A 27,770-nucleotide genomic window follows, 5' to 3' on the forward strand; every position below is an offset into this window, starting at 1 on the left:
ATGTTCAAGCATTTGTTCAGGCTTTGGTTAGGATCAAGCTGTTTACAGACCTTTAACTCCTCCCTGGAGTTTAAATCTAGTTCTTTCAGTTCTTCAAGGGGTTCCGTTTGAAACCTTTACATTCCATAGATATTAAGTTGTTATCTTGGAAAGTTTTGTTTTGGTTACTATTTCTTCTGCTAGAAGAGTTTCTGAGTTATCTGCTCTACAGTGTACTCCACCCTATCTGGTGTTCCATTCAGAATAAGGTTGTTCTGCGTACTAAGCCTGGTTTTCTACCAAAGGTCTGTTTTCAACAAAAATATTAATCAGGAGATAGTTGTACCTTCTTTGTGTCCGAATCCAGTTTCAAAGAAGGAACGTTTGCTACACAATTTAGATGTAGTCCTGTGCCTCTAAAATTCTACTTAGAAGCTACAAAAGAGTTCAGACAAACTTCTTCTCTGTTCTGTCGTCTATTCTGGTAAAAGGAGAGGTCAAAAAGCAACTTCTACCTCTCTTTCCTTTGGCTTAAAGCATCATCCGATTGGCTTATGAGACTGCTGGACGGCAGCCTCCTGAAAGAATCACAGCTCACTCCACTAGAGCTGTAGCTTCCACATGGGCCTTCAAGAACGAGGCTTCTGTTGATTCAGATATGTAACGGCAGCGACCTTGGTCTTCACTGCACACTTTTGCCAAATTTTACAAATTTGATACTTTTTGCTTCTTCGGAGGCTATTTTTTGGGTGAGAGGGTTTTGCAAGCCGTGGTGGCCTTCCGTTTAGGTGACCTGATTTGCTCCCTCCCTTCATCCGTGTCCTAAAGCTTTGGATATTGGTTCCCACAAGTAAGGATGACGCCGTGGACCGGACACCACAAAGTTGGAGAAAACAGAATTTATGCCTTACCTGATAAATTACTTTCTCCAACGGTTGTGTCCGGTCCCACGGCCCCGCCCTGGTTTTTTAATCAGGTCCGATGAATTATTTTCTTTAACTACAGTCACCACGACACCCTATGGTTTCTCCTATTTTTTCCTACCTGTCCTGTCGGTCGAATGACTGGGGTGGGCGGAGCCTAGGAGGGACTATATGGCCAGCTTTGCTGGGGACTCTTTGCCAATTCCACAAGTAAGGATGACGGCCGTGGAACCGGACACACCGTTGGAGAAAGTAATTATCAGGTAAGCATAAATTCTGTTTTTCCATCAGAAGAAAAGAAAAATTATCAAGTAAGCATTTGTTTCTTTCTAATGACACGGTGAGTCCACGGATCATCATCAATTACAGTTGGGAATATCACTCTGGCCAGCAGGAGGAGGCAAAGAGCACCACAGCAAAGCTTTATACATATCACTTCTACCCCACAATACCCCAGTCATTCTCTTTGCCCTCTAGAGCAAGGAGAAGGTGAAGTAATTAGGTGTCTTCTATCAAGATTTTTTTTATTTTATTTTGAAGTCTGGGCAATATTGCTCTGGCCTTCCATCACATCTTTGGTATAGCTGTACTCCCCGTTACTCTCTTCAGTAGGGTCGTGGTGGCTTTAAAGCAGTTAGGAACTTGTAAAGTGGGCTTTGCTGTGTTTTCCTAACATGTTGCTGCCCCTGGTATTGAAAGCCTGAGTAAGCTTACTCTGTCTTTCTTTTTACACAGGTTCTCTGTGAGGAGCGGCATCCTTTCATACTTTGTGAGTCGTCTGGCTGCCGGATGACTAGAATGCAGGTGCCTATTATCTTCTAAAAGATGGGAGATATTGCACTTTATATTTACTGCAACAATGATTGGGACATTTTATACCCTTGTTGGGGTATTATGGGCAGGCGTGCAGGCGCTCGTGTTTTTTTTTTTTTTGAGACACAAACTGTTTCTTCTGGTTGAAGGGGTTAATCTGTGTGTAGAGCTCTGTTTCCTTAAGCTATTTATGAAGAAGGAATCAGATGGGCGATATAGGCTTGTGGGACAAGTGTATATATGCTAATTTTTGTGGCAGACTTTACACATTTTCTAGTGAGAGGGAGGTTTTGTTTTCTATCGGCTGGGAAGCGTGCATTTTATTAAGCACTGTTTCTCCTCAGTCCGATATGTGTCTCCTCCTTCATGTATATTCGCTCTTAGTTAGAGCAGTGAGACGGTTGTAGTCCGTCTGTTGATAGTAGTAAGCTTAGCACTCCTTTTTTTTCTATTTCTGAGTTTTGTTGCCGCCTTTCTAAAAGCGCATTTTTTACCTTCAGGGAGGAAGCGGCTGCGCCATTTGAGATCGGAGCAATGAGGTTTCTGCCCCAAGTGTGGGGATAAACATGAATGCTTTGTATTCTTATTTAAATCTTATGTATTAATATGGGTGATTAAAGGATAATTCTTATGTATTAAGGATGACTTAAAGGGACAGTCAACACCAGAATTTTTGTTGTTTTAAAAGATAGATAATCCCATTAACTTACCCTATTCCCCAGTTCTTGCATAACCAACAGTTATAATTTATAATTATACACATTTTACCTTTGTAATTACCTTGTATCTAAGCCCTCAGCAGATTGCCCCCTTATTTCAGTTCTTTTGACAGACTTTGCATTTTAGCCAATCAGAGCTGTCTCCATGGTAAATTCACGTGCATGAGTCAATGTTATCTATATGAAACACGTGAACTAATGCCCTCTAGTGGTGAAAAAACTATTAAAATGCTTTTATAGGCGGCCTTCAAGGTCTAAGAAATTAGCACAGTGAACCTCCTAGGTTTAGCTTTCAACTAAGAATACCAAGAGAACAAAGCAAAATTGGTGATAAAGTAAATCGGAAAAGTTGTTTAAAAATTACATGCCCTATTTGAAACATGAAAGTTTTTTTTTTTGACTTGACTGTCCCTTTTAAGGTTTTTAAATCCTGCAGTTTGTAGAATACCTGGTTCCTAAGAGCTTAGTATATAATAATCAGATATTTGGCTTGTGTCTCTCGCCTATATTTATATAAGCCTGCGATGGTAAAGCAGGCTGAGAGAGAGTTTTTATATATGTTATGGGTTTCAATCCTTAAAGTGACAGTTTGGTGATTTTAGGAGAATCCCTAATCTATACTCTAAGATGTTATTTCTTATATAGAATGTCTTAGTCTACACCTTGTATTTTTTAAAGTGACAAAACAATTTTGTTTACTCTTGCAAGGTGTATCCAGTCCACGGCTTCATCCTTTACTTGTGGGATATTCTCATTCCCTACAGGAAGTGGCAAAGAGAGCACACAGCAGAGCTGTCCATATAGCTTCCCCTCTAGCTCCACCCCCAGTCATTCTCTTTGCCGGCTCTAAGCAACTAGGGTCTCTCTACGGGAGGGTAAAGTGAAGTGTGGTGTTAGATTTGTAGTATTATATCTTCAATCAAGAGTTTGTTATTTTTAAATGGTACCGGTTTGTACTATTTACTCTCTAGCAGGAAAAGTGATGAAGAATTCTGCTGAGAGGAAAATATTTTAGCATGTTGTAACTAAAATCCAATGTGTTCCCACACGGGACTGAGGAGTACCAGAAAACTTCAGTTGGGTGGAGAACAGTTTTCAGGCTTGACTGCAATGAGGTATGTTCAGTCATTTATTTCTAGACAAGACTGAGTAATGCTAGAAGACTGACAGATCCCCATGTGGGGAGGGTAAGCTATGTTCTGAGGACTTAGTATATAATTGAATGCTTACATGACAGGGCTAAATAGGTGGTTGCCACTAATGCAGGGCAATCGATTATTTATTTAAGAAATACTCGTTTGGAGACCACCTTTTTAAGCACTTTGGAGTGTTTTTACTGGGGTTAATTATACACATGGCATAAATTTAGACACTTAGAAGTGATTTTTGTAGGCCTCACAACTCGGAGTGGAGTGGGAGGGGCCTAATTTCACGCCTCAGATGCGCAGTTAGAATTGAAATGGACTGTTTCATGCTGCTTCACATGGAGGGGTCCAGTGCTGATTGAGGGCCTAGAAGAAGCTTTATTCCCCAAAAACTGATCCCTAAGGGCAGATAGGGCCACAGCAGTAAGCTGTGGCAAGGTGCTGTAGTTAATAACCGGTTGTGGGCTTTAGGCTCTCGGTTTGGGCAATTAAGGGGTTAATCGTTCTGAAACTTGTGGTGCAATCATTTTAAAGCCTTAGGTACATACTGTGAAAATTTCAAAAGGATTGGTGCATTTTTCACTGTTTTGTAAAATTGTGTGCTCTTTTTATTTTTAAAGGCACAGTAACGTTTTTTCAAATTGTGTTTTTATATTTGATTAAAAGTGTTTTCAAGCTGCTTGTGTATGCTACTGTCTGTTAAACATGTCTGACACTAAGGAAAATCCTTGTTCAATGTGTTTAGAAGCCATGGTGGACACCCCCTCTCAGAATGTGTCCCAATTGCACTAATATGTCTATACACTTTAAAAGATCATATTGTTGCACTTAAAAGTGTGGTCCTAGATGATTCTCAGATGAAGGTAATGAGGATAGTCCGCCTCTACCTCTCCCCATGTGTCACAACCAGTTACGCCCGCTCAAGCAATGCTAGTACCTCTAGTGCGTCTACCCCTATTACATGTGCAACAACTAGCGACAGTCATGGATAATTCCCTTGCGGCCTTTCTATCCCAAACTGCCAGTTTTTCCTGCAAAGCGTGATAGCTCTGTTTTAAGAACAGATTATGCGCAGTCTGAAGCTTTGGTAGCCTTATTGATGTACCCTCAAAACACTCCAAAGTGGGGGTGAGTGATTTGATGTGCTGAGGGAGAAATTCCCCGACTCAGGAAAGGTTTCTCATCAGGCAGAGTCAGATTCGGTTAGCGTTTAAATTTAAAACTAGGACACCTCGCGTATTACTCAGGGAGGATATTAGCCACTCTGGATGATTGTGATCCTATGGTGGTCCCAGAGAAATTGTTGTAAAATGGACAAGTATCATAGAGGTCCCTGTATCACTAATGCGTTTCCGATCCCCTAAAAGGGTGGCGGATATTGTTACTAGGGAGGGGGATAGACCAGGTGTCCCTTTTGTTCCCCATAACTGACCCCAGGCGGGACTCGTGGCAGACGGTCCCTAAGGTAGAGGGGGCTGTTTCTTCACTTGCTAAGCGCACAACCATACCATTGAAGACCAGTTGTGCTTTTAAAGATCCTATGGATAAAAAATTAGGTTTACTTAAGAAAAATTTTTGTTCACAAGGTTTCCTTCTCCCAACCTATTGCCTGCATTATTCTGTAACTACTGCAGCAGCTTTCTGGTTTGAGGCGCTGGAGGAGTCGCTCCAGACGGAGACCTCATGTGACTAAATTATGGATAGAATTAAGGCTCTAGAGCTGGCTAATTCATTTATCACAGGATTGCCGCCTTGCAGTTAGCTAAGTTAGCGGCAAAAAAAATCAGGTTTCGCCATTATGGATGGCAGAGCGCCTTTGGCTCAAGTCATTGGTTGGCGATGTGTCGTCAAAATCCAAATGATTAAATATCCCTTTCAAGGGAAAGACCCTTTTGGGCCAGAATTGAAAGAGATTATTCAGAAATCACTGGGGGAGAAAGGGCCATGCTCCTCCCTCAGGACAAGCCTTTAAGGCTTAGAAATAAAGCTAATTTCTCCTGTTAAGTGTAGTCAGTCCACGGGTCATCATTACTTATGGGATATTACATCCTCCCCAACAGGAAGTGCAAGAGAGATCACCCAAGCAGAGCCTGCTATATAGCTCCTCCCCTCTACGTCACACCCAGTCATTCTCTTGCACCCAACTAATAGAGTAGGATGTGTGAGAGGACTGTGGTGATTAAACTTAGTTTTTTATATCTTCAATCAAAAGTTTGTTATCTTTAACGACACGGAGTGTGTTGGTTTCCTTCTCAGGCAGAATTTGAAGAAGAATCTACCTGAGTTTTTGTATATGATCTTAGGGACGTAACTAAGATCCGTTTGCTGTTCTCGGCCATTCTGAGGAAGTAAGGTAACTTCAGATCAGGGGACAGCGGGCAGGTTCACCTGCAAAGAGGTATGTTGCAGTATATTTTCTAAGGAATGGAATTGACTGAGAAAATACTGCTAATACCGATATATGTAAGTACAGCCTTAAATGCAGTAGTAGCAAACTGGTATCAGGACTGATATGTATATATGTTTACACTTAAGTATTTCTGGGGAATGGCACTTCACTGGGAAAATACTGTATGCATATAACTTTTAGCCTAACTTGCAGTGTGAGCGACTAGCAGCAGGCTTTTTAATGACATTTCATATATTAGATTTTAAACGTTTACTGCATGTTAAATCGTTTTAATATCTGAGGTACTTGGTGAAAATTGTTTTGGGCTTATTTTCCACATGGCTGTCGTTTGTTTTAAATTAAAAACAGTTTACTGAGCTTCCCTCACTGTAGTAGTGTGAGTGGGAGGGGCCTATTTTGGCGCTTTTACTACGCATCAGAAATTCAGTCACAGTCTGTCTTTTTCTCCCTGCATGATCCAGGACGTCTCCACAGAGCCTCAGGGGTCTTCAAAACTAGTTTTGAGGGAGGTAATCAACTCACAGCAGACCTGTGAGACTGTGCTTGACTTGTGATAAAAACGCTTATATTGTCAATTGTTATACGTTTTTTTTTCTGATATTAAGGGTTAATATCCATTGCTAATGATTGCAATCTTTGCTAAATTTGGTTTCTATAAACTAATCCGGTTCATTGTTATTCAACTGTGACAGTTTTTTGTGTGCTTCTTAAAGGCACAGTAACGTTTTTTACATATTGCTTGTAAATTTAGTTGAAAAGTATTTCCAAGCTTGCTAGTCTAATTGCTAGTTTGTTTAAACATGTCTGACACAGAGGAATCTCTTTGTGCAATATGTTCAAAAGCCAAGGTGGAGCCAATAAGAAATTTATGTACTAATTGCATTGATGCTACTTTAAATAAAAGTCAATCTTGTACATGTTAAACAACATTCACCAGACAACGAGGGGGAAGTTATGCCGACTAACTTGCCTCACGTGTCAGTACCAGCATCTCCGCTCAGGAGGTGCGTGGATATTGTAACGCCAAGTACATCAGGGCGGCCATTACAAATCAATTTACAAGACATGGCTAATGTTATGACTGAAGTTTTGTCTAAATTGCCAGAACTTAGAGGTAAAACGAGATCACTCCTGGGATGAGAACAGAGTATACTGATAATGCTAGGGCCATGGTCTGATTACTGGTCACATTTGCAGAGCATGAGGGACGGAGAGCTTCATTCTGCGGGTGACGGATCTGATCCAAATAAATTGGATTCAGACATTTCAATTTTAAGTTTAAGCTGGAAAACCTCCGTGTATTGCTAGGGGAGGTGTTAGCGGCTCTGAATGATTGTAACACAGTTGCAATCCCAGAGAAAATGTGTAGGTTGGATAAATATTTTGCGGTACCGACGAGTACTGACGTTTTTCCTATACCTAAGAGACTTACTGAAATTATTACTAAGGAGTGGGACAGACCCGGTGTGCCTTTCTCACCCCCTCCTATATTCAGAAAAATGTTTCCAATAGACGCCACCACACGGGACTTATGGCAAACGGTCCCTAAGGTGGAGGGAGCAGTTTCTACTTTAGCTAAGCGTACCACTATCCCGGTGGAGGATAGCTGTGCTTTTTCAGATCCAATGGATAAAAAGTTAGAGGGTTACCTTAAGAAAATGTTTGTTCAACAAGGTTTTATATTACAACCCCTTGCATGCATTGCGCCTGTCACGGCTGCGGCAGCATTTTGGTTTGAGTCTCTGGAAGAGACCCTTGACTCAGCGACATTAGATGAGATTTCACTTAAGCTTAAAACCCTTAAGCTAGCTAATTCATTTATTTCTGATGCCGTAGTACATTTAACTAAACTTACGGCTAAGAATTCGGATTCGCCATTCAGGTACGCAGAGCGCTGTGGCTAAAATCCTGATCAGTGATGTAACTTCTAAATCGAAACTACTTAACATACCTTTCAAGGGGCAGACTTTATTGGGCCCGGTTTGAAAGAAATTATCGCTGATATTACGGGAGGTAAAGGTCATGCCCTGCCTCAAGACAGAGCCAACCCAAGGGCCTAGACAGTCTAATTTTCGTTCCTTTCGTAACTTCAAGGCAGGAGCAGCTTCAACTTCCTCTGCTCCAAACAGGAAGGAGCTGTTGCTCGCTACAGACAAGGCTGGAAACCTAACCAGGCCTGGAACAGGGCAAGCAGGCCAGAAAACCTGCTGCTGCCCCTAAGACAGCATGAAGTGAGGGCCCCCGATCCGGTAACGGATCTAGTGGGGGGCAGACTCTCTCTCTTCGCCCAGGCTTGGGCAAGAGATGTCCAGGATCCCTGGGCGTTGGAGATCATATCACAGGGATATCTTCTGGATTTCAAAGTTCTCCTCCACAAGGGAGATTTTCACCTTTCAAGGTTGTCAACAAACCAGATAAGAAAGAGGCGTTTCTACGCTGTGTACAAGACCTTTTACTAATGGGAGTGATCCATCCAGTTCCGCGGTCGGAACACGGACAAGGGTTTTACTCAAATCTGTATGTGGTTCCCAAAAAAGAGGGGAACCTTCAGACCAATATTGGGATTTAAAGATCCTAAACAAATTCCTAAGAGTTCCATCATTCAAGATGGAAACTATTCGGACAATCTTATGCATGATCCAAAGAGGTCAGTACATGACCACAGTGGAATTTAAAGGATGCACTTACCTTCTCATACCGATTCACAGAGAACATTACCGGTATCTAAGGTTTGCCCTTCCTAGACAGCATTACAGTTTGTAGCTCTTCCCTTCGGGATGGCTACGGCTCCAAGAATCTTTACAAAGGTTCTGGGCTCTCTGCTGGCAGGTTACTAAGACCGCGAGGAATTTCGGTAGCTCCGTACCTAGACGACATCTGATACAAGCATCAAGCTTTCAAACTGCCAAGTCTCATACAGAGTTAGTACTGGCATTTCTAAGGTCGCCATGGGTGGAAAGTAAACGAGGAGAAGAGTTCTCTCTTACCACTCACAAGAGTTCCCTTCTTGGGGACTCTTATAGATTCTGTAGAAATGAAAATATACCTGACCCAGAGGACAGGTTAACAAAGCTTCTAAATGCTTGCCGTGCCCTTCATTACATTCAACACCCGTCAGTGGCTCACATGCATGGAGGTAATCGGCTTAATGGTAGCGGCAATGGACATAGTTCCTTTTGCACGCCTGCACCTCAGACCGCTGCAATTGTGCATGCTAAGTCAGTGGAATGGGGATTACTCAGATTTGTCCCCTACGTGAACTCTGGATCAGGAGACCAGAGATTCTCTTCTATGGTGGGCTTTCTCGGCCACATCTGTCCAGGGGGATGCCCTTCAGCAGGCCTTCTAGGGTTGTGGCGCTGTTTGGCATTCCCCTGAAGGCTCAGGGATCATGGACTCAAGAGGAGAGTCTCCTTCCAATAAACATTCTGGAATTGAGAGCAGTTCTCAATGCCCTTCTGGCTTGGCCTCAGTTAGCAAACTCTGAGGTTCATCAGGTTTCAGTCGGGACAACATCACGACTGTGGCTTACATCAACATCAGGGAGGGAAAAGGAGTTCCCTAGCGATGATGGAAGTATCAAAGATAATTCGCTGGGCAGATTCTCACTCTTGTCACCTGTCAGCGATCACATCCCAGGCGTGGAGAACTGGGAGGCGGATTTCCCTAAGTCGCCAGACTTTTCATCGGGGGAGTGGGAACTTCATCGGTGGTCTTTGCCCAATACTTCGACGTTGGGGGCAAACCAGATATGGATCTCATGGCATCTCGCCAGAACGCCAAGCTTCCTTGTTACGGGACCAGGTCCAGGGACCCGGGAGCGGTCCTGAAAGATGCTTTGACAGCACCTTGGACCTTCAAGATGGCTTATGTGTTTCCACCCTTCCCGATGCTCTCCTCGATTGATTGCCAGGATCAAACAGGAGAAAGCATTGGTGATTCTAATAGCGCCTGCGTGGCCACGCAGGACCTGGTATGCAGATCTATTGGACATGTCATCCTGTCCACCTTGGTCTCTGCCTCTGAGACAGGACCTCCTAATTCAGGGTCCTTTCAAACATCAAAATCTAATTTCTCTGAAGCTGACTGCATGGAGATTGAAACGCTTGATTTAATCAAAGCGTGGATTTTCGGAGTCAGTAATTGATACCTTAATACAGGCTAGGAAACCTGTTACCAGGAAAATTTACCATAAAATATGGCGTAAATATTTACACTGGTGCGAATCCAAGAGTTACTCATGGAGTAAGGTTAGGATTCCTAGGATATTGTCTTTTCTACAAGAAGGTTAGAAAAGGGTTTATCTGCAAGTTCTTTAAAGGGACAGATCTCAGCTCTGTCCATCCTTTTACACAAACGTCTGTCTGAAGTTCCAGACGTTTCAGGCTTTTTGTCAGGCTTTGGCCAGAATTAAGCCTGTGTTTAGTCTGTGCTCACCGTGGAGCTTAAATTTTAGTTCTTAACGTTTTACAGGGTGTTCCGTTTGAACCCCTTCATTCCATTGATATCAAGCTGTTATCTTGGAAAGTTCTGTTTCTAATGGCTATTTCCTCGGCTCGTAGAGTCTCTGAATATCAGCCTTACATTGTGATTCTCCGTATCTGATTTTTCACTTCAGATAAGGTAGTTCTGCGTACTAAACCTGGGTTCTTACCTAAGGTAGTCACATAACAAGAATATCAATCAAGAGATTGTTGTCTCCATCATTGTGTCCTAACCCTTCTTTCAAAGAAGGAACGACTCCTGCACAATCTAGATGTTAGTCCGTGCCCCTGAAATTTACTTTACAGGCAACTAAAGAATTTCGACAAACTTCTTCCCTGTTGTCATTTATTCTGGACAGAGGAGCAGGTCAAAAAGCATCTGCTACCTCTCTATCTTTTTGGCTTCGTAGCATAATACGCTTAGCCTATGAGGCTGCTGGACAGCAACCTCCTGAAAGGATTACAGCTCATTCTACTAGACGCTGTGGCTTCCACTTGGGCCTTTAAGAACGAGGCCTCTGTTGACAGATTTGCAAGGCTGCACCCTTGGTCTTCTCTTCATACTTTTTTCCAAATTTTACAAATTTGACACTTTTGCTTCTTCGGAGGCTGTTTTTGGGAGAAAGGTTCTTCAGGCAGTGGTTCCTTCGTATAGAGATCCTGCCTGTCCCTCCCGTCATCCGTTGTATGTACTTAGCTTTGGTATTGGTATCCCATAAGTAATGATGACCCGTGGACTGACTACACTTAACAGGAGAAAACATAATTTATGCTTACCTGATAAAATTCCTTTCTCCTGTAGTGTAGTCAGTCACGGCCCGCCCTGTTTTTTAAGGCAGGCCCTAAATTTTTAAAATTATACTCCAGTCACCACTGCACCCTATAGTTTCTCCTTTCTCGTTTGGTTCTCGGTACGAATGACTGGGTGTGACGTAGAGGGAGAGCTATATAGCAGCTCGGCTTGGGTGATCCTCTTGCACTTCCTGTTGGGGAGGAGTTAATATCCCATAAGTACTGATGACCCGTGGACTGACTACACTACAGGAGAAAGGAATTATCAGGTAAGCATAAATTATGTTTTTCGTTCCTTTCATAACTTCAGGAGCGAGTCGGCTTCAGCCTCTACAGCTGCAAAGCAATGAGGGTAACGCTTCACAGCCCAAGGCAACTGGAGCCTTACAGGGCTGGAACAAGGAAAACAGGCCAAAAAAGACCTGCAGCTGCTACCCAAGACAGCATGAAGGGGTAGCCCCGCATCCGGGACGGATCTAGTAGGGGGCAGACTCTCTCTCTTGCCTAGGCGCTGGGCAAGAGATGTTCACGATCCCTGGGCATTAGAGATTGTTACCTAGGGATATCTTCTAGAATTCAAGGACTCCCCTCCAAGGGGAAAGGTTCCACATTTCTCATCTGTCTACAGACCAGACAAAGAAAAGAGGCGTTCTTACGCTGTGTAGAAGATCTACATACGATGGGAGTGATATACCCAGTCTCCAATTGCAGAACAGGTCTGGGTTTTTACTCAAACCTGTTTGTGGTTCCCAAAAAGGAAGGAACTTTCAGACAATCCTGGATCTAAAATTCTAAACAGATTCCTCAGGTCCCATCATTCAAGATGGAGACCATTCGGACAATCTTACCTATGATCCAGGAAGGTCAATATATGACTACGTGGATCTAAAGGATGCGTACCTGGCATATCCCTATCCACAAAGATCATCATCAGTTCCTCAGGGTTCGCTTTCCTAGACGAGCATTTACAGTTCATGGCTCTTCCATTCGGTTTATGCCACTGCTCCCAGAAATTTTCACAAAGGTGCTAGGGTCCCCTTCTGGCGGTTCTAAGACCGCGGGGGCATAGAAGCGGCGCCTATTATTTTGGACGACATCTTAATTCAGGCCCCGTCCTTTCACAGAGCCAAGGCTCACACGGAGATTGTATTGGCCTTTCTGAGGTCTCACGGGTGGAAGGTGAACGTCAAAAAGAGTTCTCTGTCCACACTCACAAGGGTTCCCTTCCTAGGAACACTAATAGATTCAGTAAGAAATGAAAATATTTCTGACGGAGGTCAGAAAATTAAAGCTTTTAACTACTTGCCGAGTTCTTCATTCCATTCCTCGGCCATCTGTAGTCAGTGCATGGAGGCCAATCGGATTAATGGTAGCGGCCAATGGACATAGTCCCTTTTGCTCGGATACACCCTCAGACCACTGCAACTATGCATGCTCAAACAGTTGAATGGGGATTATGCAGATTTGTCTCCTCAAATTCAGTTGGACCAGGAGACCAGAGATTCTTTTCTCTGGTGTTGTCTCAGGACCACCTGTCTCAGGGAATATGTTTCCACAGGCCAGAGTGGGTCAATTGTAACGACCGACGCCCGTCTGTTAGGCTGGGGTGCGGTCTGGGACTCCCTGAATAGCTCAGGGCTTATGGTCTCGGGAAGAAACGCTTCTCTCGATATAACATTCTGGAAACTGAGGGCCTATATTCAACGCTCTTCAGGCATGGCCTCAACTAGCTGCGGCCAAATTCATCAGATTTCAGTCGGACAACATCACGACTGTAGCTTACGTCAATCATCAGGGTCGTGAACAAAGAGTTTCCCTAGCGATGACGGAAGTAACCAAAAATAATCAGGTGGGCGGAGGATCACTCCTGCCATCTTTCAGCAATTCACATCCCAGGAGTAGACAAACTGGGAGGCGGATTTTCTAAGTCGTCAGACTTTTCACCCGGGGGGAGTGGGAACCTCCACCCCTGGAGGTATTTGCCCCAGCTGACTCAGCTATGGGGCACTCCAGAATTGGATCTGATGGGTCCCGTCAGAATGCCAAACTTCCTCTTTACGGGTCCAGGGTCCAGGGACCCCAAGGCGGTATTGATAGATGCTCTAGCAGCGCCTTGATCCTTCAATCTGGCTTATGTTTTTCCACCGTATCCTCTCCTCCCGCGTCTGGTCGCCAGAATCAAGCAGGAGAAGGCTTCGGTGATTCTGATAGCGCCTGCGTGGCCACGCAGGACTTGGTATGCAGACCTAGTTAACATGTCATCTGTCCCACCATGGACACTGCCAATGAGGCAGGATCTTCTAATACAGGGTCCGTTCAAGCATCCAAATCTAGTTTCTTACGTCTGACTGCTTGGAGATTGAACGCTTAATTCTATCAAAGCGTGGGTTCTCTGAGTCAGTTATAGATACTTTGATTCAGGCTAGAAAGCCTGTCACCAGGAAAATCTACCATAAGATATGGCGGAAATATCTTTGTTGGTGTGAATCCAAGGATTACTCATGGAGTAAGATTAGGACTTCCCAGTATATTGTCCTTTCTCCAAGAAGGATTGGAGAAAGTTTGTAGCTAGTTCCTTAACAGGACAAAATATCCACTCTATCTATCCTTTTACACAAGCGTCTGGCAGAAGGTACCAGAGTTCAAGCGTTTGCTCAGGCTTTAGTCAGAATCAAGCTTTCTATAAACCTGTGGCTCCGCCATGGAGTCTAAATCTAGTTCTTTCAGTTCTTCTAGGGGTTCCGTTTGAACTTTTACATTCCATAGATATTAAGTTGTTATCTTGGAAAGTTTTTGTTTTTAGTAGCTATCTCTTCTGCTCGAAGAGTTTCAGAATTATCTGCCTTACAGTGTGATTCACCTTACCTGGTGTTCCATGCAGATAAGGTCTAGTTTTGCGTACCCAAGCCTGGTTTTCTTCCTAAAGTTGTTTCTAACAAGAATATTAACCAGGAAATAGTTGGTTCCTTCTCTGTGTCCTAATCCTTCTTCGAAGAAGGAAAGTCTGTTACACAATCTTGATGTAGTTCGTGCTTTAAAGTTCTATTTACAAGCAACTAAGGATTTCAGACAAACATCTTCCTTGTTTTTTATCTATTCTGGTAAGAGGAGAGGTCAGAAAGAGGACTGACTACCTCTTTCCTTTTGGCTGAAAAGCATCATCCGTTTGGCCTATGAGACTGCTGGCCAGCAGCCTCCTGAAAGAATTGCTGCTCATTCTACCAGAGCAGTGGCTTCCACATGGGCTTTCAAAAATGAGGCTTCTGTTTTGAACAGATTTGTAAGGCATCGACTTGGTCTTCACTGCCATACTTTTGCACAATTTTACAAATTCGATTCTTTTGCTTCTTCGGAGGCTATTTTTGGGAGAAAGTTTTTGCAAGCAGTGGTAGCCTTCCGTTTAAAGGTACGGTCTTGTTCCCTCCCTTCATCGTTGTCCTAAAGCTTTGGTATTGGTATCCCACAAGTAAAGGATTGAAGCCGTGAACTGGATACACCTTGCAAGAGAAAACAGAATTTATGCTTACCTGATAAATTGCTTTCTCTTGCGGTAGTATCCAGTCCACGGCCCCGCCCTGGCATTTAAGTCAGGTAAAAAAATATTTGTTTAAACTAGTCACCACTGCACCCTATTGTTTCTCCTTTTTCTTCCTAATCTTTGGTCGAATGACTGGGGGGTGGAGCTAGAGGGGGAGCTATATGGACAGCTCTGCTGTGTGCTCTCTTTGCCGCTTCCTGTAGGGAATGAGAATATCCCACAAGTAAAGGATGAAGCCGTGGACTGGATACACCGCAAGAGAAAGCAATTTATCAGGTAAGCATAAATTCTGTTTTTGTTGTTTTCCTTGTGTTTGTTCTTGGAGCGTAATGTCTGCTCCTTCGGACACATGTCTGCTATGAACTACATTATAGAGTTTTTATGAAAATATTAAAGGGATCTTCCTTTTATTTTTCTCTGAGCCCTATGTCTCTCAGGATGATACTGTATAGGCATTGCCGCAGTTTTCTCCTTAACGTCCCAAGCCTTTATGGCATCACATGCAGTGCCCTGCGGTTTCTCTCAATCTCCTGGAGGAGTTATTTGCTTGCAGAATTGTCTGCCAAGGTGGCTTTTGACGTCTGTGGCTTTCTCTGCCTTTCCTTTATTTAAGGGAAATCGCAAGAGGTTCTTTAAGGAATCAGGTCTGTTTTCTGCTACGCATTTTGTCCTTCTTATAGTTTTATGAGCAGGATAGTTGGTAGCATCTGAGGGTTAAACCTCTGATTTGAACAGTGTAATTCCTTCTTCTGGTACTGAAGTGGTTCTGTTCAGAATTTAAGCCTAATCTTGCTTTTATTTAGGAAGGGTTGGCCACTTGAAAAACTTTGACTCTCCTGTCTTTGTCAATACTCAAGAATCTAGTGAATTTTATATTTACTAGGATTAATTTGTTAAAGAATGTCCTGTTCTCGACCGTGCTAGAAGAATTTGCTCAGGTATGGGAGAGGTTAAGGATTCCTTTTCCCCTTCTCCTGTCTGTAATAGCATGTCTCCTTTAAATATCATGATGCTTAAAGGATTACTTTCTGTTATAATTTTTAAGCTAAACAAGGTAGTTAGTTAGTAACAGGCATAGAAAATATTTACTTACAGTGGCCCTTTAAGGTAAAGGGGCCATTGATATTCTGGTTAAGAGAACTTCAATCCTTATTTAGCCGTACGTTTATGACTCTTTGTCTGGCATCTTTTTGGTGCGTCGTCTTGTCGGATTCCATTTTGGTGGACTCCTTGAGGAGATCAATGTCAGAAAGGCTGTTAGGCCAATAAATCCTTTCTGTTGCTGCATTTCCGTTCCCATGTCCTCTGGAATTTCTGGTTAGTCTTGGATAAGGGAGATGTGCTGTCCTAACCCGCCGGGCATTACAGCTGTTCAGCTGAGAAGCATACTTGTGACTTAGTGGTATAGTCTAGGCCTTATAATTCTGCTGTGGCAGATTCAAAACGCTTCTGGCGTTTCCTTTTTAAGAATGAATCCTTGTTTGGACCTGGTCTGATGGTATTATAATCTGTCTTGCAGGTGGAAAGTGTTTTGCTATCACTTGTCAAGTGGGTACGACTAAAGGAATGTTTTCCTTTTTCATCAGGGGTCAGGTTTTTTTTAGACTAGTCTCAGATTTTTTCCTGGATTTTTTCCTGGAGGCAGATTTCTCTTCTAGAGTATCTGCAATTCAGGTACGATGAGAATCTTCCTTGAACATGGTTCAGGACTTTCTTTTCTGGGGAGTTCCAGCCCCTGTCTGGGAACGGGATCTGGGTCTTTATCTCAAGTATCTTTGGTGCTGACCTTCAAAGTAATATCCATTTTCCTTTTTAGTTCTTCATAAGAACATAGACTGGAGGGATGTGTGTTTCTTGTTCCCATGTTTCAGGATCTTCACTTGTTTATGGGTTCTGCAGCCGAGAAAGACTTTTAGGTCCTGGGGTAGTACAAGGGTGTTCTTATGGACTATAGATGGTTCAGGTGTCATCCTTCCATCGAACTATCTTTTTCAAGAAATTTGGTCCAATCTACCATCCCATGGATGGGAAATGAACTTGGAGAGGTCTTCCCGCGTTCCATCTTCATGGGTGAACTTTTTAGACTCTATTTAGAAGATTTCTAGCAGAAGTCAGATGTCAAGGGTTTATTCCTTTTCCTTTCTCTGCAGTCTAGGTCCAGTCTACATCAAGCTCTAGTTGTCCGGTAGATGGCTTAGCCTTTTACAACCAGTAGGTTGGGAGTTAGGATCTATCTGTCACTGCTTTTGCTTTGTTTTTAAGTAAATCAATATTGGAGGGAATTGGTCTTATGGTTTCTAAGGACTTCATTCCTTTTGCTATTTTCCATATAATGGAGAAAATTCAAATCTGTCTCAAAGAATAGATATAGATCAGTCGTCAAGTCTCTATTTATAATAGTATTTTCTTAGGTATATATATCTCAGGGTGCATGCTTCTGGAGATATTCCTAAGTGATCTATCCACGGATGCCAACCTTCTGGGCTGGTATGCTGTCTGGGTTTTATTAAAATAATGGACTCGAGAGTATCTGCTCTTCTCTTTAACGTTTGCAGTAGAGAGTGATTTTCAATGCTTTGATAGCTTGGCCTCTTGGCATCAGTCGTTCTTAGCTTGGTCCCAGTCGGACTATGTCACACCTTGTTTTGTATCATCCATCAGGGAGGAACTTGGAGTTTCTTAGCCATATTGAAGGTGACTTGTATGGTTCAGTGGGCGGGAGCTCACAATTGATGAGTTATTTCTTCCCGGGGAGTGGGTTTTCCTTCCGGAGGTGGTTTCTAGGTAAATCCTCAGATGGGGGGTCCAGAGTGGCCTCTGAGGGCGTTTCGCCAGAACACCAAGTTTCAGTTCACGGTCTAGTGATTCACTGACCGCCTTGATTGATGATCTGGCGGGTTTTTTTTTGGCATCCCTGTTTTTCGTCCGTTTGCTTCCCTCCACGAGTCATTGCTCATATTCAACAGGAGAGAGCAGCAGGGATTCTCATAGCCTCTGTGTGACCCTGCAGGATCTGGTGTGCAGACCTATGTAGGGTCACTTCTTTTGTTCCTTAGCTCTGCTCTGGCTGATAAGGGTGCGGCACACGTTTTCTTCAGGGCCCTGGGGTGACCACTGAAATCACACACACATGCAACTGAGTGTTTTCACAAAAGTCCCGTTTATTTGAAGAACACACAAAGAATTTATAGGAATGTATACGTCATACATGAGGTCACAGGAAATATATAAAAAACGTAGTTAACTTCACATCTGCATAAGGGGCCCACAGGAAATAAGAATGTTGTTATAGCACATAACAGAATATGCCCATATCCATTTGTAGAGAGGAACTTATATTAGAAACATATGTTACAACTTATACAGAAAGAAACTTGTGGAATGCTGCTTTATAAACATTTGATACTAGATTTAAAGTTACCCTCAATATGCTTAATATGTGAGATTCAAATTACCCATATAACATAATATATATAATATATATACACACATATATATATATATATATATATATATATATATATACATATATACATACATATATATATATACATACACACATACACATATATATACGCATACATACATACACATACATACATACCCATCATTCCCCTCTTTGATCACATCGTGATCACATAATCTGTAATGTTCCTACAATATAAACTATCTGGGTCTACCTCTAATTAAATTTTGCAGTTGAACTTTTTCTGCATCTTGTATCATACCTGATATTTTCTTTCGTAAAGTACAAGACATGTAACAGTTAAACAATGTTAATAATAGTAAACAAAATACAATAATTAGCAGAGGATAAAAAGCAAATTTAACCATTTTTGTCCCAGTGGGGGACCATCCTGTCAAAAAATCATACCAATGATGGCTTAAATCTTGTTGTATTTTTGATGAAACAGTTAATAATTTGTTTTTAACAAAATGGGTTTGTATTTCCCCATGAGAGATAGCTTTAGCATGTCCTTGTAAGTGAGTGAACATTTCTTTTTGACCTTCCATTAATTGAAGGATGGTAGAAACAGGTAACTGATAAGAAGAAATAGGTAGGGCATGGGGTGCAAAGAAAGTATGTTCATGAAAAGTAAGTACAGGGTGTAGAAAGTAACTATTATCATCCCAAGTCAAAAAGCTAACATTAAACACACAGCCAGAAAATGGTAGCTGACTGTCAATAATAGGAATGTCAACTGGCACACTTGTAGACATACACACAGTTTGAGGGGCTGTCTCTAGCATGACAGAAAAACTCTCTGGATATATCTGCCACGTACAAGAATTAATCTCAGATGCTAATAAACAGGGTTCAAAGATTGGGGAGGCATATCTACAAGCTAAACCATGATCAGTTCTATCACAATGCTCAAGGGATGTGGTGGTGTTTTCAGCAGGGATTATATATTTACCAATAAATGTAGGTTTCCACCACGTCCAATTAGAATGTAAGAGATTAAAAACTGGATGAGGTAAAGCAAAAAATTTACAAGCTAATTTAACAACATCAGGTGTGTAGGCAGTAATTGATACTAGACAATAGTGTTTTGAAACATAACCATTATGTTCCCATTCAACGCACTTTACACTAGAAGTGTCAATATTCAACCATACATTATGCTTGGGGTTATCTAATTCTAACAAGGTGCGTAGTTTATCACTCTTAGGGAACTTAAGAATGTTTTCTAAATCTAAACGTTGTTGACTCATATATACATAACGTAAACCACAAAGGCTCCAACTACTACTATCAGAGACTAAATTCTCTACGGCCATTGTGATGTTATTCAAATATTTATACATACTAGATTCAAGTTGCAATCCCTTTCGTTGAGGTTCATATATAGTAGGAGCCCATTGACCTGTCAAATGTAATGCTGACCCAATATCTGCACCAGCAGTTGATATTTTGTTACGTATAATTTCACTATCAATACCATTAAGAACACCTAAAGTTACACCAGTTCCTCCTAACAAAGTATCATACCACTCACGTCGTCTGCGTGACGGGCGACATAAGGAGACATCTGGGGTAGAAATATTCAGGGAAATGTGTACCATATGGGAGAATGTTGTAGTATTTACACAAGTGTGGGGAAGGGGTATTGTGTGTAACTGTGTAATACTGGGTGTTGTGTGTGGATTACAAAAGTGTATAAAACCACCATGCACACTTTCTGAGGAACTACCCTTTCTAAACCGTGTACTCATAAATACAAGGTATGTATTCTGAGGCCATGTAATCACTGTAGTTTGATTTCCACCATCCTGTATTGTTGTTATGTTAGGCATTGTTAGATTGTTACGATAAAGAAAAGATAGAAAATATTGTATGTTACCAAATATTTTTGAATCTTGTTCATGTGTACTTGAACGTGAATTCATTCTGAAACTAAATTTATTTGGCATTCCCATAAAACGGGGGGGAAGATCTGACAAGAGGTAGCTTGTATAGTTGATATAAGAAGTAACTTGCATGCTACATTGTTGTATATCATTGTGTGGGGTTAATGTTAATATATTTGAAATGTTATTGTAACATAGATTTTTTGATGCAGATTCCAAAATAAATACTTCACATTTTTCTTCGATATTACACCATTTTGGATCCCTACCTTCTAGGTTTATGCTATAATTATGTATAGCATCACCATACCAAGCAAACAAATTATAACATTTGACAGTTACACGGGGTGTCCTATGTAATGGTGCAAACCTTTTTGGTCTTACTAAAAGATTAGAGTTATTATTTGTTTTAAATAGTTCACAAATAGGTGTAAAGTGTTCAGCATCTTCAGGTGTGTAATAACATGCCGTTATTAATACTATTGGGATATACACAAATATCAATATCCCCATTAGGAAAAGGAAGATCTTGCAGAAATGTCTTGGATCCATGATTGAGATGGTCATCCTGGTCTTTGTGAGGAGTGATCAATACCTTATCACCCACTTCTCCTTTGTGAGGGGTGACCGATAGCTTGTCACCCGCTTCTCCTCTCTTTGGACAGAGTTTCACTCGTGAAGCGTGTATCCAGATGTCCTTGTCATCAGTCAGTACGGCAGTCCTGGTTACAGCGATCACAGTGACTGGCTTGCTGAACGGGAAACCTCCTTTCTTTGCTTTATTCAGCTGGCGAATGCAGACCAGATCTCCAGGCTTGAAAGGATGGGTTGGTTCCTGTGAGGGAAGAGGTAAACGGGAAGACGCATCACCATAGATGCCATTCAATTTATCAATCAATTGTTTTACATATTGTTCCTTAATACAATCTAAATCACCATTTTTAATGATAAGTGGGCCTTTTACCCATGGAGTTGGGAATGGTCTACCCATTAGGACCTCAAATGGAGACAACCTGGTTGTCCTATTTGGGGTCATTCTGATTTCTGCTAAAATCGCAGGTAAATAGTTTTGCCATTTAACCCATGTACCTGCTGTTGCCTTTAAAAGTTTTTCCTTGATATTGCGATTCATTCTTTCTACAATCCCTGAGCTTTGAGGATGGTAGGGAATGTGAAAGTTCCAATTAATCTGTAACCATTCTACTAACTCATGTGTGATTTTACTAATGAACGCTGGACCGTTATCAGAATTAATCTGAAGCGGACAACCAAATCTGGGAATTATTTCAGTGGCTAAAATTTTAGCGACTGTTTTTGCATCTTCCCTCTGGGTAACAAAAGCTTCTGGCCACTTAGAAAATTGGTCAACTATTACAAGCAGATATAATTGTTTAGTCCCAGTTTTTGGAATATGTGTAAAATCAATTTGTAGATGTGTGAATGGGGCTATAGGTGGGGGTAAGTGGTCATGCTGGGCTTTATTGGGAATGGTTGCATTGGTCTGTAAGCAATATACACATCTATTAATATATGCCTTGCAATGATCACCTATACCTCTAATGTAGAAAGATTGCTTCAACAAGTTAGTTGTTGGTTTTATACCTAGGTGTCCAACACCATGGGCTTGTGCTATAAAGAGTGGTGCACTGCTTTCCGGTATGCCCACCTTCCCCTCTTTAGAAAACAAACCATTCTCATCTAAAGCTAACCCATTAGTAGTCCAGAAAGATATGTCACTAGGAGTGGCATGTCCCTGGAGTTCAAGAAGCATATGGTCTGTAGGACATGAAGGTGGGGCTAAAACAGCATACATACGGATGGTGGATTTGGGTGTATGAGAAACATAAGCAGCCTCTTTAGCAATTTTATCCGCAAGTGCATTACCCAAGGAAATAGGGTCAGACTTGTATGTATGTGCACGGCAATGTATGATCGCTATGTCCTTTGGGAGTTGTATGGCCTCTAAAAGGTCATTAATCAGGTCTGTATGAGAGATGGTCTTGCCATCTGCTGAAACAAAACCACGTTGTTTCCATATCATACCAAAATCGTGCACAACCCCAAAAGCATAGCGAGAGTCAGTGTAAATGTTAACAGATTTATTTTCAAACAATTTACATGCTTTTGTAAGTGCTATTAATTCTGCAGCTTGTGCAGAAGGATAAGGAATGGGGCCTGCATCTAGAACAATGTCTGGTAGTTGCACAACGGCATAGCCTGTCTTATAAATACCATCACTAGGTCGGGAACAAGAACCATCAACAAACACATTATCAGCATGGTCAAAAGGTTTATCCATCAAGTCAGGTCTTGGTGTGGTAATGTGGTGTATTACCTCTATACAATCATGATCTGTTGGAAAGTCTGGTGATCCTGTAAGTAAGGCACTAAGTATTTGAGTTGGCCCTGAGGATACACTACTATATTTAATAGTCAGATTTGTATTATTCAGTAATATACATTCATAACCAGAAAGTCTTTGAGAAGTCATGTGTTGGGTAGTGACATTTTTTACAAGATGTAAAACTTGGTGACTAGTGTGTAGTACTATTGGATGGCCTAATGTGATTGTTTCAACCATCTCTACAGCCATGGCGCAAGCCGCCAATGCTCGGAGACACGCCGGCATCCCTTGTACCGGTATTGGAACTACTTTGGAAAAGAAAGCTACGGGACGCATATTGCCTCCACCATGCTCTTGGGCACAGACAGCAGCCATGGTTTTACAATTGTCCCTCGCATACAAGTGAAATGGTTTACAATAATCAGGTAGTCCTAAAGCAGGGGCACTAATAATGCTAGTCTTCAGAGCTATGTAGGATTTAGTCATGTCTGTGGTCCATTGTATATGTTCAGGGCTATCCCCTTTTGTGGCTTGCCTTAGAATGGAATCATGATGGGAGCACTCAGGAATCCATTGTCTGCAATAATTAATCATACCTAGAAAGGTGAGCATGTCCTTTCTAGTAACTGGCTTTGGGATCTGTTGAATCGCTTGGATTCGTTTGGGACTAATGGACCGGTGGCCTTGGGAAAGCACAAAACCAAGGTAATCCACTTTTGTCACTCCTACTTGTAGCTTATGTTTTGCTATTTTATGACCTTCAGCAGCAAGGTGTTTTAACAGACTTATTGTATCTACTGTATTAGCCTCCTGGTTAGGACTACACAACAGTAGGTCATCGACGTACTGAAGGAGGACGGAACCGTGGCTGGGAGTCCATGACCGCAAGGTACGTTGGAGCACCAGCGAGTAGACCGCAGGTGAGGCCACATAGCCTTGAGGGAGGCGTGTCCAGGTAAGCTGACGCCCATCATAATAAAAAGCCATAAGTAGCTGTGTCTCAGGGTCCAATCGGACTGAAAAAAATGCGTTAGCTAAATCAATGACTGTAAATATACAGGCATCATGTGGAATGGCTGTGAGTAAGGTTGTAACATCTGGGACAATTGGGGCAATTGGGATTACTATTTCATTAATTGCCCTTAGGTCTTGTACTAACCTATATTCATTGTCTTTCTTTGGGATCGGATTTATGGGGGTATTATAGGGAGAAACTACTGGACGGAGGATTCCTTGTTTAAGGAATTCCTCTATCATGGGTCTTATCCCTTCTTTCTTTTCTCTAGACAATGGATATTGTTTAATAAACACTGGAGTAGTATTAGGTTTTAATCTGGCTTTATATGGGGTACACTGAACTAAACCAACGTCAAGTTTTGAAGATGCCCAAACAGAGGATGGGACATCTGTCAATATGTCATTAAAAAAACACAGGTTAGTGGACCCTAGACTCACGTCTAACCCACCCTGTCTAGTGACAGCTACTTTCAAACCAAGGGGACCCATAAGATCACGACCCAAAAGGTTAAGGGGACACCCAGTTATAATACAAAATGGGTGCAAAAGTTGTTGGCCAGTACAGGGTACCCTAACTTCAAGCGGCGGTGTGATGCGAGTCTGAGTCAGCACTCCATTAATCCCTAGAGAAGGTTCAGATTTTCCAGTAATGCCATCATACATATCTGAGCATAAGGCAGAGCATGTAGCTCCTGTGTCTACTAGAAATGGTAGGGGTTCTCCCTCTACTTCTAGGACTAAGTACGGTTGCTCATGATAACTTGTTGACACCACTGGAAAAATTGGAGTGCTACCTTCTAGGCACCCCTATGGCCATTGTATGTTGTGTTTGGGTGCCTCCATGGGTGCAGGGGCTATGTAAGGCTGTCTGTTATACTGTCGGGGATTGTAAGGGGGGCCAGAATTATTAGGGGGTTTTGGGCATTCATTTTTCCAATGTCCCTGTTCCCCACAGTTAAAACAATGTGTTCTGTTTGAAGTATAATTCCCTCTAGCTCTTCCTCTAGCTCTCCCTCTACTTCTCACATACATTCTATTGCTCCCTGTATTATCCCTTTCCCTGGCCTGGAATGGATCACAATGTTGTAAACTCTGCTTTTGATAAAAAGCAGCATTTTTTCCTTCTAATTTCCTGATGTCAAAACAACCTGCCCCTTCTTTTTCATGAATTCTTTTCAAGAATTCTGCTGGAGTCAACTCCGGCCAATCAGAGACAAGTTGTTTCACCAACAAAGAAAGCTGAGGTTGCATATTACTAATGCAAGTCTGGACCTTCAGAGAGCCCATTGCATCTCCTGATTCCATTCCAGCCTCTTCCTTCCAGCATTTATAAAAACGCTTAACAAATTCTACTACTGTTTCCTTTGTATTCTGTTTGCACGCTAGTGCAATTGACATACTTTGTTTATCCTTCCATATTCTATGCATTTCTATACTTAATTCTGTCCACATTTCATCAAGTCCTTCACGTGTGTTTAGGGCATAGTTAATTGTTGGATCTCGACTCAATTTACTAATACTCTTTACATTACCCCACTCCCAACCTGATTCAGGGTCATAGTCTAGAAGTGCATCAATAATAATTCTTATATCTGTCTGTGTCATGTTTTGTCCTTGTAACATTCTTTTTAAATACATAATACAAGCTGATGGATGTTGACGGGGATTTGGGGCTCCCTTGGTAATTTCCCTTAATTCACCCGGGGACAAAGGTTTAATAATTAATTGGTCTCCCACAGTAAGAAATGGCATACTAGCTTCTGGTACAGCTGCCTCCTCCTCCTCTACTTCTTCATTCCCTCTTTTATATTGTGGGGTTATTGTAGGGGGGTAGGAAGGTGTTACTGGTTCAACCTTAATCGGGGGTTTGGGCATAATTGGGGGTTTAGTGACCTGGTATCGGGGAGTTACAGAAGGTCCTGGCAAGGTCCATTCCTGGGGTACCTGAGCAGAGGCAATAGCAATAGTCTCTAGATCTATGTCACTAGGGGATGGGAGGCTAGGATATAGTCTGTTATATGATGGCAAAGGTAGGTGAGGGGCATTATATGGGGCAGGGGGGGTGAATATGTTTTCTGTCTTTGCTTCTCACTTTTACCCTTCTTTTTATTCCCATCTATATCAATATATCGCCAGTATGGAGCAACAGTCAGCCAATTTTCCCCACCCTTTTTCATATAATCCATATTCCATCTTGGATCACCATTATACCATGGAAATGCCTCTTCATCACCTAGACACAACCCTTTTACCATTTTCATATGAAATGTATCATTATCCCCCTCTCTGGGGAATGGATCAGAGCTTCTCATAGCTTCTGTCCATTCTGCCATATTCTGAACCCAAGGAATAATATACATAAACCCATCGGGCGACACCCTTCCCACATAATCTTTACAATTTTCACCTGGTCTAGGTGATGGAAATTGTTTAGACTGGGATTTGCCCATTCTCAACTCCTAACTTATCTTTTAAAACATTTACAACAAAATATAATACAATACAAAACAAAAACAAAAAACAAAAAAAATAAATAATAAAAAATAATAAAAATAAAAAAATACAATACCTTTACCTTTAAGAGCAATTAATTATTGAATCTTTTTGCATAAACCACATTAACTAGAATGGTTGTACTCCGTTACCAGTTATTGTGCTTAATGCTTAAGTTTACAACAAGAGAAAGAAAAAAAAAATATCACTATGCTGATTCTTTCAGTAGTTTCTGGCATTAATTATCTCTAGGTCAAAGGTCACCCTTCACCAGAAAAAATTTAGCATTTTAACTAACATTCAGAAACAGCAATACATATAAGCAACAGTTTACTTTCTTAATACTTTAAACAATAAGCAGTATTTTACTTCCTTAACACTTTATACAAATAAACAGTATTTTGCCATACAGCATATTTAAAAACAAGCAGCATAAGAATTCATATAAACAATGCAGTATTTATCTTATAACTTTAAAACAATGTTAGCCATACAGCAATATTTCAAAAGCAAGCAATAAGAAAACGTGTGTTTTAACCCTTCAGCCAGACTTTATATAACCTGATTTCTACCAAAGAAATCTTATTCCCTTTTTATTTTTTATTTTTTTATTTTTTTTTAAGATTTGATTAGAATCTACCAAAGATTCATATATATATATTTAACCTGATTTTTACCAAAAAAATCTACTATTCCTCTTTTAGAATCTACCAAAGATTCACATGTATATATTCCCCAACTATTCCTATGTAAAATGAAACTTAAGGGGTCTCGTGGTAAGAGAAAAAAGGTCAGAATAAAAAGGACTCTTTGTTCAGCTTACCTTCCGAGAGTTCCCTGTTTCATTCCACTTCTGACGCCAGTTTTGTAGGGTCACTTCTTTTGTTCCTTAGCTCTGCTCTGGCTGATAAGGGTGCGGCACACGTTTTCTTCAGGGCCCTGGGGTGACCACTGAAATCACACACACATGCAACTGAGTGTTTTCACAAAAGTCCCGTTTATTTGAATTACACACAAAGAATTTATAGGAATGTATACGTCATACATGAGGTCACAGGAAATATATAAAAAACGTAGTTAACTTCACATCTGCATAAGGGGCCCACAGGAAATAAGAATGTTGTTATAGCACATAACAGAATATGCCCATATCCATTTGTAGAGAGGAACTTATATTAGAAACATATGTTACAACTTATACAGAAAGAAACTTGTGGAATGCTGCTTTATAAACATTTGATACTAGATTTAAAGTTACCCTCAATATGCTTAATATGTGAGATTCAAATTACCCATATAACATAATATATATAATATATATACACACATATATATATATATATATATATATATATATATATATATATATATATATATATATATACATATATACATACATATATATACATACACACATATACATACACACATACACATATATATACACATACATACATATACATACATACACATACATACATACCCATCAACCTATAGGTAATGTTGTATCTTCTCTTTGGCGGCTGTACCTGAGGAAGGCCTTCTGAGTCAGGATCCCTTCCTTCATCTTCATCTAGTTTCTCCGATGCTGCCTACTTGAAGATTGAACACTTTGTTTTGTGTTAGCTTGGGATTCCGAGTCAGTCATTGAGACTATGACTCAGTCTTGCTTTCCTGTTTCTAGAAGAATTGCCATAAAATGACATTTTTATTGATTGGTGTGTATCCAATGGTTCTCTTGGAGTGGAGTCAGGATCATAG

The 27,770-nt window shown here is 41.3% G+C and overlaps 1 protein-coding gene and 1 long non-coding RNA gene across 3 annotated transcripts in view; one reads left to right on the forward strand and one right to left on the reverse strand.

Annotated features, from left to right (window-relative positions):
* Nucleotides 1-27,770, forward strand: part of LOC128656132 (calcium-binding protein 39) — a 101,467-nt gene that overhangs the window by 69,712 nt on the left and 3,985 nt on the right. The gene's annotated exons all lie outside the window — the stretch shown is intronic.
* Nucleotides 20,190-27,378, reverse strand: LOC128656134 (uncharacterized). Its single transcript, XR_008401978.1, has 2 exons — nt 26,833-27,378; nt 20,190-20,990 (listed from the first exon to the last, which is right to left on the reverse strand). It is a non-coding gene; the product is annotated as an uncharacterized LOC128656134 (long non-coding RNA).

The sequence above is a fragment of the Bombina bombina genome, chromosome 4 (genome assembly GCF_027579735.1).
Source record: "Bombina bombina isolate aBomBom1 chromosome 4, aBomBom1.pri, whole genome shotgun sequence".
Classification (NCBI taxonomy): Eukaryota; Metazoa; Chordata; class Amphibia; order Anura; family Bombinatoridae; genus Bombina; species Bombina bombina.